At 39.0% G+C, this 14601-nt stretch overlaps 1 long non-coding RNA gene across 1 annotated transcript in view; it reads left to right on the top strand.

The window, feature by feature from the left end:
* Positions 1-14601, top strand: part of LOC138385469 (uncharacterized) — a 70432-nt gene that overhangs the window by 39521 nt on the left and 16310 nt on the right. Inside the window, exon 3 of the long non-coding RNA XR_011233719.1 lies at positions 1063-1197. This is a non-coding gene — a long non-coding RNA (uncharacterized lncRNA). The remainder of the gene's footprint in view (positions 1-1062; positions 1198-14601) is intronic.

The following is a 14601-nucleotide window of genomic DNA, read 5'->3' as shown; positions in this document are numbered from 1 at the left end:
GAGCTTCCCTCGCTCATTCTCTTCCTTTACAGGACAGGAAAGGTCCGGGCAAGGAGATTTTAGGAATCCCAGAAGCTTTAACGTGTACTGTATTTTTAAGGCCTAGATTTTAAACTTAGCATTATAATCTGTAAGATTTAGAGATATGTTTCAGTTGTTGCCAAATGCTGGGATTCATGATCTAACACAAAGTTCGTGGTGAAGGTTTCATAGGCTCACTCTGTTCCTAACAGATGAGTCCCTCCAAGCTGAGTCAGGAGAGGCCTCTTTTGTAAAACCCGCAGTCCCCAGACACCCAAGCTGTGGCCCCAGGGTTTTCCCCAGTCTTGCCAGGCACAGGTGGAAAATCATCTGGAGGTCGGGTGGCTATTTTCTTCACTTACTCCAGAATACTGAAATTTGAATAAAATAGCAATGTTGTTTCTTAATAATGTAATAAATACCCCTGAAATTAACATCTATTCAAGAATATGATTGTTCCTAATAATTTGTGGCCCTCTGGTATCCTGTTTGCCAGCTTTTCCCATCTTACCCCAGAAGTAACTATTAATACTTTTTGCATTTTCTGTTCATGGTTTTATTTTATTGAAATGCTTCCATTTATCCATATATGCATACAGAATTGGACTTTTTAAGCCATGATTATAATAAACCAAAGTACAAACAATTAGGGCATTTAAATTCCATTTTATATTGATCAAATTACAAACAATGCATTATTGATAAATGAAATTTTGTCTTGTAATATTTCTGTGCATTAGAATAAAACTTAAATTTATTTAATAAAACATGTTGGCATAAGGTAGCCACTTGTCCTCTTTGGGAAAACCTTAACCCTTTCGTTTTTAGACTCTCACTTTTTATGAAGTAATGAAGCAAATGGTAACTTGTATGAAGAAGATGGTGAGGTGGATAGCAGGGAATGAGGCAAAAAGTTGGCAGTGCTACCTGCTACCTTGGTATGATCAGTAGTCAATAGGCACTGATGATGTTACTCACTTGTGTTGATAATAATTCAATTTGTAATGTTTTTTTCCCTTATGTTTTTATGTCTTACTATAGCTAAAGAAGTAAACAGGTCATGGCACGTTTAACAAAAAGATGACAGGCAGATACAAAAGCTATCCAGCATCTTTGGGCAGCCATTGAAATTATACGGAACCAGAAGCAAATTGCCAATGTTGACCATATTACAAAGTAAGTAAATTTAAACAAACAAACAAAAAAATCCCTGTAAAATTTCATGTGAGGGCCGGGCGTGGTGGCTCACGCCTGTAATCCTAGCACTCTGGGAGGCCGAGGCGGGTGGATCGCTCGAGGTCAGGAGTTCGAGACCAGCCTGAGCAAGAGTGAGACCCCGTCTCTACTAAAAATAGAAAGAAATTATATGGACAACTAAAATATATATATACAAAAAATTAGCCGGGCATGGTGGCGCATGCCTGTAGTCCCAGCTACTCGGGAGGCTGAGGCAGGAGGATCCCTTAAGCCCAGGAGTCTGAGGTTGCTGTGAGCTAGGCTGACACCACGGCACTCACTCTAGCCCGGGCAACAGAGTGAGACTCTGTCTCAAAAAAAAAAAAAAAAAAAAAAAAAAAATTTCATGTGAGATCTTGGGGGGAAAGTCCAAAAATACTTTATTATGCTAATCAACATACATTACAAAGGACTGAAGTCACTTACCTTGCAGGAGTATATAGTTGTTAGAAAAACAAATACAGAAACATACACAAGCAACTTGTGTTTATAAAATAAATATTAGATAAGTAAAATATCAGTATGTACTATTTATAATAGTTTTGCAATTATCAGAATTTTTAACTCTTTAGGTCTTTTATTAAAATGGCTTTTAAGTTAATCATTTGCTTTTATGTAGAGAAACTGTCTAAAAACAGTATACTGTTCGTTACTCATTGTAATACAGGACAAGCATGGTATGTGCAGTAAGTAAATAACATCTTGCCTGTGTGCTCACGCTTGTAATCCTAGCACTTTGGGAGGCTGAGGCAGGAGGATATCACCTTAGCCCAGGAGCTGGAGGCTGCAGTGAGCTATGATGATGGCATTGTACTCTAACTGGGGCCACAGAGCCCCTCAAAGACCCTCTTAACAAAACAAAGCAAAATTGCATTAGGTCATAGCCCACTGACAGAATTTTTAATAATTTCATTCTATATTTTAGAAATTATTAAAAAAACCACTCAGTTTTTAAAAAGAAAGTTCCTCCCCACCCCGGTTTCTAATGCTGTTTATATTGGTAGACAAAGATTCAGGATACAAAATAAAGTCAAACTAATTTATGACTCTTCTATTTACTTGTTATATACTAATTATAAGAATGTCTTAAAATAAGAACTTGGTTTTATTTTGTTTCTCTGGGTATTTTTAAAGGAATAAAGCCAAATTTATCCTAGCACTCTGGGAGGCCGAGGCAGGCAGATTGTTTGAGCTCAGGAGTTTGAGACCAGCCCAAGCAAGAGCGAGACCCATCTCTACTAAAAATAGAAAGAAATTATATGGACACCTAAAAATATATACAGAAAAAATTAGCCGGGCATGGTGGTGCATGCCTGTAGTCCCAGCTACTTTGGAGGCTGAGGCAGGAGGATTGCTTGAGCCCAGGAGTTTGCGGTTGCTGTGAGCTAGGCTGACACCATGGCACTCTAGCTCGGGCAACAGAGTGTGAGACTCTGTGTCAAAACAAAACAAAACAAAGCAAAAGCCAAATTTATCTTTTTAAATGTTTGGAGGTTGGTTTTGTTGTTGTTGTTGTTGTTGTTAATTTAGATAAAATTTCTTTATACCTATATCTCCATATTCTTTAAATGCTATGTGTAAAAATGGAAAACAGATAATTTACAAAAGCTCACTTTAAATGCTTTTTTTTTGGCCTTTGTTAATAAGTAACAAAATTGAATTACATATATTTTTGTCCCCTCCCTGTATTCTGGTGAAGGAGATCATAAAATTACCTGCAAGGGAAGGAACAGAAGATTGAGAAAGGGTTCAGGCTCTGTGTGGCTCTGACTCTACACTCACACTCAGAATACTTTAAAGCTGACCATGCATAACTCTTAGCTCCTGTAGGTTAGTGGAAGGAACAAAATAATACTGTATGAAAAATAAGAATAAAAAGTACGTGGTTTTAATTATTATATTTTTAATTAAAGCAAATAATTTGAGGTGTGGTAGCTAAATACAAATTACAGAGAGGTGATGATAATACAAACATTTAAAAAATCTCGAAGACTTAAAAATAGTATTTTCTTATGGTTGAGACTTTTAACAAAACAGTTTTTGTATATCAAAATTGCTCACAGAAGGCTGCTGAAATGCAATACTGTTCTTTGGATTCGTTTTTAAAAATTAAAATCATGTAAGCTTGACTGAACCATTTCAGTTTTTCAGACTACTCCTTTTTCTCACTTGTGGCATCTTTCTAGATCTCACGTGTAGCATCCTTCTAGAAGCTCTAGAGATGTTCCCTAGGAAGCTGTCAGACTCTCTTGTTGCTGTTAGGTTGTGACCACCTGCCGTGTGGGAGTCAGAGAATTAACCCCACAGTGCCGGGTGCAGAGGTCTGTTGGATTATCACAGCACCTGTATGTGCACAAGTTAAACTGTGGCAAAAGATGCAAAGATTGTTAAACAGGATTGCACACGCCTTCTCCTTCTGTATCGCGGCTTGTCGGTAAGTGTTCCTTTCTCTCCTTGCTTCATCAGTATAGCCTTAAATGATGCCAAGGGTTATCTTCCTTCATGTTGTGAGTTCCATAGCTCCTAAATTAAATATCAATAAATTTATTTTACCTAGTAAATAGTCTTAGTTTTATTAGTGTCATATAAAGATGGACGAAAAGAAAGGAAGAAAACCCGAGGGTAAGTGCTCAGGAAGGGTTCCCCGTGTGTCCTCTGCCTCGTCCCCTCTGAGAGCTGTGCGGCATTTCCTCTCATCACAGTGGCTCACGTCCGAGCGTTCTGTGCTTCTTTCCCAACATCAGTCACAGTCGTGACTATCTCCCTGCTGGACAGTTGGCTCCAGGGGGGACTGTGCAGAGAACTACCTGACCCAGTGCCTTTGCTTCTTGGTTAACGTCAACTTTCTTGCCTGCTGTGTTTGCCTGAGGTCAGTTAGGAAGTGGCAAGGGGTGAGGACAGGAAGTCCCATCTTTTGCTGTAAAGCCTGATATTCCTATTCTGTACTTTCAAGCCTTGGATTCATTTTAAGTCAAGTTGTTCTGCTTATTTACAGTTAAGTCTGAACATAGAGGTGTCTTTTAAACTTTAGAAATGGCTGAAGTTACAGAAGGCTGCAGAAGAATTATTGTTAGGATTGCATATGTTGTCATTAAGTTTCACTCTTTATTTTGACTGGTGACTCCATTATAAAAAAAATTGAAAGCTACATAGTTTGAGTCATGCGTTCAAAGTTATGGGGTTTGGTGTGACTGCCTCTTAGGCAGTCCGCATCCTGTGTCCTAAACATTATCGTTTACTTTGGTATAATGGCTTCGTTCTGCTTGTTTCTGTTCTTTTGATCCGTGGATTTCTCATCCATCTTTTTTGTTGTGGCTTTCATTTGGGATTTATTGAGTGGGAAAACTGGGTCATTTGGTTTCTCGCAGTCTGGCTTTCGAGGATCGCAGCCCTGTGGTCCAGTTTGACCTGCTGCTCAGTCCTCTGTATTTCATGGAAATTGATGGTTGGTCCAGGGGCTGTGGGTGGGTCGAGGCTGCTGCACAGGCTACGGAGAGTTGTGTTTTCAGGAGGCACATGTGTCAGTTGTCTCATTTTGTGATATATGTAGCTATTGATGCTAGATCCAGTAATTCATTAAGAATTGCAAAATGGTGGTAATCTAATTTTATCTTTCCTTTGCTAACTAGAATGCCTCTGTAAGGACATAGACTCCCCATTATCTGCTATTTGGTTACGCTGTGGTATGGTTCACATGGGAAAAGTAGGAGAAGTGTTTAATTCCTTCTCTTTATGTATTTATCAGTTTTCAAAATAGCATCCTCCAGTGGTAACCAGCTAGGTTTTTTCTTTTAGTTGTCATTTGCAATCCATGGACTTAAATACACTTGAGATACTTGAGTCCGTTTTTGACAAAACCCTTACTGATGCTGAGGTTTTCCCAGCTTTGACCAGCAGGAGCCTCTGTGTTGGCTCCCGAAGTTCGAAGTTCGTTGTTGCTTTCTCGGGTGACAAGGTTTAAGGCCCATTTTGTACACATCCTAAACCTCTAGTTTCTTCCAGGGGCTCCGGTTTCTTTTAGTTTGAAATTGTATTTCTACAGTACTTTCTGGCCACTCCGTGTTGCTACTGTGTTGTCTCTCTAGGCCTTGGAATGGACAGAGTTAGGAAATCGATATACTTTTAAAAGATAAAAACACCTCATTAATTCATACTGATATTTTCCATTCAAATTTGTGGCTACTGGGTTTTATGTATCCCTTCTATATAAAATCTTACCTTTCCTCTGACATGGTGAGAATCATGGATATCATGAATGATAAAGTTTTAGAGTATCATATAATTAGTCAATATTTTATGCAACATTATATACACAGCTATCTGAGAATAAGAAACTTAAAATTATAGATAGTTATGATTCTATTACTATTATATATATTTAGTTTTTATTATTTGAGGCCTGTCTTAGTGTGTTTAGTCTTCTTTTCCTGTCTTCTGTGTTTGATTTTTTCAATTGAATTCTTTTTATCTTTTTTCTTTTTGATTTTTAATTTTTTCGTTCTTTGCAACTTCTGTTTATCTGATATTATCTGCTGTATAATCACTCTTGTGTAGCTTCTAGTTTAGACTTCACTTCTGAAGTGATTTCTTTTCCATTTACTTCAAATGTTTAACTCATTCCTGAGTTTTCCTAATTCTGATTTACAGCTTTCCTATTATATCATTTTCTTAATGTCTTTTCTCATTTCTTGAAACAGTGGACCCTGGTTTTCTTCTGTTTTGCAGGCGTATCTTTCTGACACGCTTTCATCATAAGGGTGTCACTCTGTCCTGTGAGCTGCAGTCCTTCCTGTTGTCATTCTGGTGTGAAAATCTGTTTTCCCAAACTTGTAGCAGGGAGAAGTGGGTCTGAATCCTTTTACTAGATTCATGGCTCTAATGCTCTTCTTATGCCAGTTTTATGAAGTGCTAAAAATATGGCCTCATATTTCTTGAGATTTCCTAGGTTTTTCTCTATCTTTCCCCCATTTTTCCTTGAACCACCCTTTCTTATACTAAAGGTCTTTTTAACTGACTCCAGTAGTATTTGATACTTTAATTCCTCACACTTCTCTATGATATGTGGCTTTGTCGTGGAAGGGAGCTTTGCCTAATTTTGAGTGTCAGAGGGCTGTCATGCTCCAGCTCCTCGGGACTTTGCCATGGATCCGTGCGTTACTGTGGATCGTCTCACGTGAGGGTGTCTCACCCTGTCCATTGCAGCTGCGAGTTTGGTCCTCCTGTGCTCAGCTCCCCTAGATTCCCCACCGTGTCCCTCCTTGTCCTACATAGCTGTCAGTACCGATTGCAACTGTAGCTCTTGCAGATTTGTCCTGACTGCTCAAATTTTGGGATTCACAGGACTCCTTATGGCTTAATTTTTTTGGTACTGTATATGTTATCCCAGGGCCTTTTGCTTTGTTTTGTTTGCTACTCTTCCAGTAACTCTGTCTAGGAGGTTTGGGGGCGAGTTTAAAACTGTTACCTCCACCATCTTCCCAGCTGACAAAAATCTTGCGATTTTTCTTTAAAAAAAAAAAAACAAAAAACTTGTTTAGCACTCTGGGAGGCCAAGGCGGGTGGATCGTGCTCGAAGTCAGGAGTTCGAGACCAGCCTGAGCAAGAGCGAGACCCCATCTCTACTAAAAATAGAAAGAAATTATCTGGCCAACTAAAAATATATATAGAAAAAAAATTAGCCGGGCATGGTGGCGCATGCCTGTAGTCCCAGCTACTGGGGAGGCTGAGGCAGGAGGATCGCTTAAGCCCAGGAGTTTGAGGTTGCTGTGAGCTAGGCTGACACTTTCTTTTAATTTTCCTTTTTTAAAAGAACTGCTAGTGTATCCAAGAAAGTAGGAAAGGTGCTATAAGTTACAGAATCACTGCTGAGATTTATTCAATAATTCAAATCTTTAAAAAAATATACCTAAGGGAAACTTCTTTCACAAGTTTTATTATTTTGCTATGGAAAGTATTTTTACTGAAAAGATCAATCTGAGCTCAAAATACATATCTGGGATAAAGTCTGATGTTTTGATTAATGGTGAAGCTGTCCCTCTGATTTAAAGCTCATGTTTATAAATTAATGATAACATAAATTCTATAGATGACTTCACTTGGGAACTAAATAAGCACGAATTTTGGCCTCTCTGTAAAAACATTTTACATTTCTAGAAATGGAAGGATGTCTTCTAATGTTTAATCATCATAAAATTGAAACAATTGAGTCATTTTGTCATTAAAAAAGGAAATATGGTAGTCAGTTGAGGGTTGTATGAAGATACGCATAGGTAATAGTAGTCCTCTTTTCAGTTTAAATGTCTGTAACACTATAGTTGTCACATGAATTCATCACTTTTATGTAATTTGGATAGGTGTCATTAAAGCTTTGAAATACTCAGTTAACATTTCTATTAAATATTTATAAAATATTTTTATGCTTAAGATGATGTTAGCCCTTGTTTTACAGATTTCTAATCAAGATATAAAGGGTGAAGAATCATATAACAAAAAATCAGTAACAAGTGAAATTTAATCCTTCAATCATGCAGATTCCTAATAGGGTTCATAACTCATTGTCATGTTATTTCCCTAAATACCATGTATAGTTTAATGTCCAATAAAATCAAGTTACATATATCACTTTCTTTTCTTCTTTAATCCAAACAAATTATGCACATCTAATTTGGGTAGTTATAACATGGCATTAGAAGTTTATAACTATTTTAAGTAATAGTTATAGTTTAAAGACATGCTTTTGAAACAGATATGGATTTTTTACTAGTCTCTACTGGCATTATTACCTAGGCAGTGTGATTGGGGAGGTTAACTTATTTTTTATTGACTACTGGGAAAAAGCAATCAAAATAGTCAACCTGTATGTTTCCTTTCTGTCTTGAGTAACTTTGACTTTGTGTTTCTAGAGGTGATCACATTGTGACTAGCATGATTAGACTAACAGTGGATTGGTAGGCTAGTCCCATTCAAGTTAATGTTTCAGAATAAGGCATCAATTAATTACATGTATTGCTTACTTTAGGGTCAAACCCCACTTAGAAAAATGTGTGACCTCTGACTTCTTGTGACATGTTTGGCATTGAAATTTCTGAGTTCTCCTGGAGTTCTTCCTGTCACTACAGATATACATAAGCCCAAACAGTAAGTCCTCTTTGTGTGTATGTTGACTTTGAAGTTGCAACTAGGTGCATATTATTTCTTTTTATATGTGTTATAATTTAACTCGTTGAAGCCCAATTTCCAGGAGCAGTTTATTTAAGTTAAAGTTTGCTATGTCTCTCTGTCTTAGAATTATTAGAGAGGAGGAGAATGGCCATTCCTAAGTTACTTCTTTGTAAATAAGTTAGTTTGAAAAACTACCAGTTATTATGCTGCTTATGTAATTCCAAGGATTCTTCTTGGAATTACTCATTGTATTCTCCTTTCGATCTGCGGGGAGTTAGCTACACTCCCCGCAAAGAGGTTTTTTTTTTTTCTTTGTTCCGATCAGGTCTCTCAGGCAGGAGTCATCGCAAAGGATGAAAAATATAGTAGGAAACAGAAATAAAAGATAAAGTAATGGCAATAATAATACACAGAGTCAAAGATATAGTTTATAAAGTAAAGGTTTATGAAAATAAATAAATAAAGGAGTGTATCCGGATGGATATATTTTTACCCGCATCAAATATATCCCTGACTGAAACTCCACACAGGTATTTTATAGGGTACTTACAGGCTCCCCGTTGCCAAGGGCAACAAGATTTGCATACTAACAGGCAGTTTGCTTTAGGGTCAAAGTCTCTTAAAAGGCTACTACAGATACTTTAACTAACTCCAACTAGGGGAATAATGAGTTATAAAATCGTCTTGGGGCAAACTTGTAAGTTTTATGATAAGGCTATTACTTTAGCAACAAACAGAGACATCTTTGCTCCGGTGATTGTGTTCTTGGGGACAGAGATGATCCCAGAAGTCAACAATGAGCTGTGCTTTGTGTTAATTACTTGAACCGCATGGTTCCATCTGGGCCCGGCTTGGGCATTAGCATGTCTATATGATCAGCTCTCATCTCTGGGGGTGTACCTGTCAGTTCCTGCAACCTTTTGGTTCTAAGGAAAAGGCCTGCCTTGTCTTTCAAAACAGGTGAGAACCAAAAGCCCAGTTTACAGCTGTCTCTTTGAAGTGCAGCTTCTACTGACCAGCGAGATGCCGTCCTGAGAGGAGGCAGCTTTTCAAATAACACATTTATTTTTTCTTTAAGGCAAAGCCTTATTTGACTTCTGAAATCAAATCTTGTCTCCAGAAATACAGGCAGCATTTCTATAACTCAGTATTCTTAGGCTCAACATCAATCTATATTGATTTATTCTCTTACATATCTTATTGTGAAAGTGGATTGGCAGGTATACTTTACCACTGTTATCATTACTATTTTATTTTACAAGATAGTCTTATACAAGAAGTAGCTAATTCTGAATAACCAAAGTGCATGTTGAGTTTTTTCCAGGATGCCAAAATCTTCTGACATTCATCTTGCCTTGGATTGTTATCTAGGTGTTTTCGTGTGCTTGACATTTCTTTGCAGTTCTGTGAAGGAAACATACAGACAAGGCACATAGAAATGTAAACAGCTGTTAAAGAATGAGACAGTAGCACCTAGTAATAGGAGAGGGTCATTACCACATGATGAGGGTTTAGTAATTTACAACACTGGAGGCTTTGTTTGAGGGGAGAGACACCAGGGGAGCTCGGAAGGCCCTGTGGGTGGCATGGAATTAGTCAGGCCTCAGTCGTTGTATAAGGTTTGACGCGGCAGAGAGGAGAGTCCAAGTAGAGGGACTGTGGGGTTTCAGGAAAAGTGGATAAAAAGGCAGAGAGAGTCAGACTAGGAAGGCCTTGAGAATGCTAGCATTGACATTTTAATCCATAGGTAGAGGGGAATAGTGAGTGCTTTTTGAATAGGGAAATGGTAAAATGTAGAACATACTCATTTTTTTCCCTCCCAGGCTAGACTGAATGGTCCCCTCAAATGTCTCTTGAGTCTATCTGCTCTTCCCTCTTCTGGGCTGAGTTTTCACTCTTGTGATTTCCTGCCTGTTCCTCCAACCTCTGTTTTTCCACAATGTCATCTCAGATCGCTCTACCATCGCAGGCCTTTCTCTCTTGCCCTCAAAGCCCCCATTCCTGTGCAAAGGTGTCGCTGTCTCGGCCCGTGTCTTCCACATCACCTCTGCCACCCCCCACTCTGCTACGCTCCAGAAATCAGAGATACGCTGGGCAGGTCCTCAGGTCTGTGTCTCCCACATGCCACCTGGGATGACCTTCCCAGACTCCTCTTTCAAGTGTCATCTCCTGAGAAGTCTTTCCTGACACCGTTAAGTCAACTTAATTTTACCAGTTATTTTTCTAAATTTTAGGTCTGATTGTGTTCTTAAATCCTCTTTTGATTTCCCTCTTGTGCATAAAGTCCAAATAATGGAGCAGGGCATTTGTATAAAGCTCTTCACAATTAGATCATGATATTTCTTTCTTCTTTTTTACAGCTAGCCTTTCCCCTCTCAGTGTTCCATCTGATGAGACAAGTGTCAATGGCCTGAGCACTCTATGGCTTTTTTTTTTTTCTTTTTCTTTTTTTTAAGAGATGGCATCTCGCTAGGTTGCTCAGCCTGGACTCAAACTCTTGGATTCAAATGATCCTCCCACTTCACCCTCCTGAGTAGCTGGGATTACAAGCCTGTGCCATCATGCCTGGCTTAGATTTTTAATTTTGTATTTTTCCTTCATTAATGGACAAAATCATACCCAGGCTTTCAAGATTTAACTCAAATATGATCTCCTTTGAGATTTTGATACATTCCTCATTGTAGCCAATCCTGTTCCTCTTTCTCTTTGTTCCCCTAGTAATAGATATAAAATTTGATTTTATTAGTTATTGAAGTCTCCTATGATCTTTGAAATATATTTCCATTTCTTTTATTGACTGTGAGAACCTTAAGAGTAGGGAAAATGTCTTTTCTCTTTTTATATATTAATGTGAAACAGTGATTGGGACATTAATAATAATATTCAGTTTCATTAACTGCAGAAGTGGTTTTAAGGAGGATTATAATTGGTAACATTAAATGAGCCATTATTTTCTGACAAGCACTGGGCTTTATATAAGTAACTTATTTAATTTTCACAGCAACACAGGCATGTTGTCCTTACCCCCACACTGCTGAGAAGATGCTGTAGTAAGAAGGTGAAGTAGATTGCCCAAAGTCATCCAGGTTGTTGGTGGCAGAGCTAAAATTTGAATATAGGTCTATCTGATGTTGGAGTTCAAGATACTAACCATTTAAAATTTTTTCTTCTGGTATTTAATGAGTTTATATTTATATCTTTGCAAACTTTGAAGTTTTCAAAACATGATCATCTCCATGGTACTTACATATTATCTCATTTCATCCTCACAACTGTGAGTTAAAGTTAGCCCCACTTTATAGGTGAAGAATGCGGCTCTCAGAGTAAATTATTTGTCCCACGTTAAGTGTTAGAATTAAGAAGAACCCAGTGCTTCAGAATATATTCTAGAATTTTAAAATTAACTCCATTGATGGAGGATCTATAAAGATGCTGTTTAGGTTTTAAAGTTTAACAGTTTTTGTTCAATGCAATTTTAAAGTAAAATATTTGTTTGCCATGAAATATTCCATTTCTAAAAGTAACGTAACCATATTATAGGATACTCAGAAAATAGAAAAACAGAAAAGTAACCACCTATAATTTCTCTACCCAAATTCAAGTAAGGTACTCACTTTGATTTTCTTCTTTCTAGTCATTTTCTATATAGGTGTGTGTTGTCTCAGCACGGCTGAGTCTTCTTCCATGTTGTTGCGTGGCCACCACAACATATGATGGTGGCACGGGGCTCCCCCTGGTGAGATGGCACCTTCACATGCCTGGGAGGGAGGAGAAGCGAGGTGAACGAACACTTGTTACGAGGTTTACAGTATCTCATTTACCCTCAAATCAGCCACATGGCATTGGCTTTAACAATTCCATTCTATAGATGCGCAGATGGAGATGCGGGTGGGGTGAGGCTTGTCCCGCCTGCAGCAGCGCGGGGAGCAGCCGCTGTGCACACAGGACCCGCAAGACTCCGGAGGCCTCGCCTCCCCCGGGCTCTCACGGTGCCGCCGCGTCTTCTATTAAGTTCTCGTAACAGGCCGGGCGCGGTGGCTCACGCCTGTAATCCTAGCACTCTGGGAGGCCCAGGCGGGTGGATCGCTCAAGGTCAGGAGTTCGAGACCAGCCTGAGCAAGAACGAGACCCCGTCTCTACTAAAAATAGAAAGAAATTATATGGACAACTAAATATATATATATATAGAAAAAAATTAGCCAGGCATAGTGGCGCATGCCTGTAGTCCCAGCTACTTGGGAGGCTGAGGCAGGAGGATCGCTTGAGCCCAGGAGTTTGAGGTTGCTGTGAGCTAGGCTGACGCCACGGCACTCACTCTAGCCCAGGCAACAGAGTGAGACTCTGTCTCAAAAAAAAAAAAAAAAAAGTTCTCGTAACAAAGCTCCGTGCTCCAGCTGCACAAATAAACAAACACTGGGGTGAAAGCTTAGGGGGTACTTATACCAAGTAGCAGGAATTACTGTCATAGGACTAAGGGCAAGGGACTGGGCACTTCCCGTGCATTTCCTCGTCTGGCTCTGTCTACAACCCTAAGGGGAGTGTCCTCTGCCTTTTTCATCACCATGCCGTCACCGTCGCATGCTAGGATAACCTGGGTGTTTTCGCCATGCTCCGTGTCTCCTTGCATCATACCCTTTCCCCATCCTTTGAATTATTTCTCTACCGTGGACACTCAGGTGAGTGTCTCCAGCTTCCCTACGGCACGGATGACTGTGCATTGCCCCAGCTCTTCACGGCCACTCACTGGGATGTACGTCCAGAAAGAATTCCTCCTTGGTGATGCCATGTGCATATGGGTAATTAATTTGACTAAGCTCTTATGAAGGATGCCTCAGTCTACAAGTTCGGTAGCGCTGTGCACATTGGGTTTTGTTTTCCTGTACATCTGCATATACTTGATGTTCACTTGCCCAAATTTTGTCATTCAGAGGGATGTTTTAATTTGCATTTCTGTATTTGGTTAGGCAGCTCGTGGTGTTCTTATATGGTTCTGGGGTTCCTTTGCTGCGGGTGCCTGTTACTGCCTTCTGCCCATTTCCAACTGGGATTGTTGTCTTTTCCTGTTGACTTGCAGAAGCTCTTGTTACACTGGACATTAGTTCCTTTACAGGTTTTATGCTTTGTAAATATCTTTTCTGTCATCTATTTATTACTTTTTTCCATAGTTTTCTTTATGAACAGAAAATTCTAATTTGGATGTGATCAAATTCAGTCTAGTTTGCCTACTGTTTTATGCTTTGAAATTTTATTTAAGAAGTCCTTAAGGCAACAATATTCCCTACATTTTCCTTTACTAACTTTATGGTTTTACGTTTTATAGTTAGGTCTTTAAACCATCTGTAGTTATCTTTTTATGTGTTAGGTAAGGATCTACCTTACCTTATTGTTTGTTGTGACTCTATCTTCTTCTTTAGACTTTAAACTTAAAGGTCTTAAAAACTCTTGTGGGAGGTACTTTAGGGGTCCCTGTAGCAGACCATGTGGTTGAATTGCTTGTTGGCGGTGCCATAGCGTTCTTTGCCCTCTGCCGTGAAACCTGTTCCCACCACTGTGATCTCTGTGAGGTCTGGGTCTCTATTGCATGTGGCTGGCATGTGGCACTCACCCAGCAGTATTTGTTAAATGCTGGGTGAACATGAGCTCTTTTCCTGCATCCAGTTTGTCCTTCTGAGAGAAAGCTTGAAAATGTTAATAGACCGAGACTAATGCTAATATTGCTCTACTATTAACTGGTTGTGTTTTCTGGAGGAAGTCGTTTTTCTTACTTCCTCTGTAAATCGGTGCCTCTGTGTCACCACCGTTTCAGTCAAGATACAGGAAGCTAGGCCATATGATAAATGTATGTTTAACTTTATTAGAAACAGCACAACTATTATCCAAAGTCAAGAGTTTACATTTCCACCAGCAGTATATGAGAATTCCAAGTTCTCCGCACCTGGTATTGTCTGTCTTGTAAAATTTGTGTCATTCCAGTGGGTTTGTTAGTGGCATCTCACGAAATTTAAGTTTGCATTTTCCTGAAGTTAGCATCTTTTAATGTGCCTATCGATCAATGATATCTTCTTTCACAAAGTGTCCGTTCAGTTCCTTTGCCCATTTCTTACTGAATTGGTTTATTTCAGTATTCTTACTGAAGTGTCACAGAGTTCTTTATATATGCTGGATACGAGTTCACTGACAGAT

This window comes from Eulemur rufifrons, chromosome 6, assembly GCF_041146395.1.
Source record: "Eulemur rufifrons isolate Redbay chromosome 6, OSU_ERuf_1, whole genome shotgun sequence".
Classification (NCBI taxonomy): Eukaryota; Metazoa; Chordata; class Mammalia; order Primates; family Lemuridae; genus Eulemur; species Eulemur rufifrons.
The sequence above is the reverse complement of the archived record's forward strand: the minus strand, read 5'-3'. Positions and strand labels throughout refer to the sequence as shown.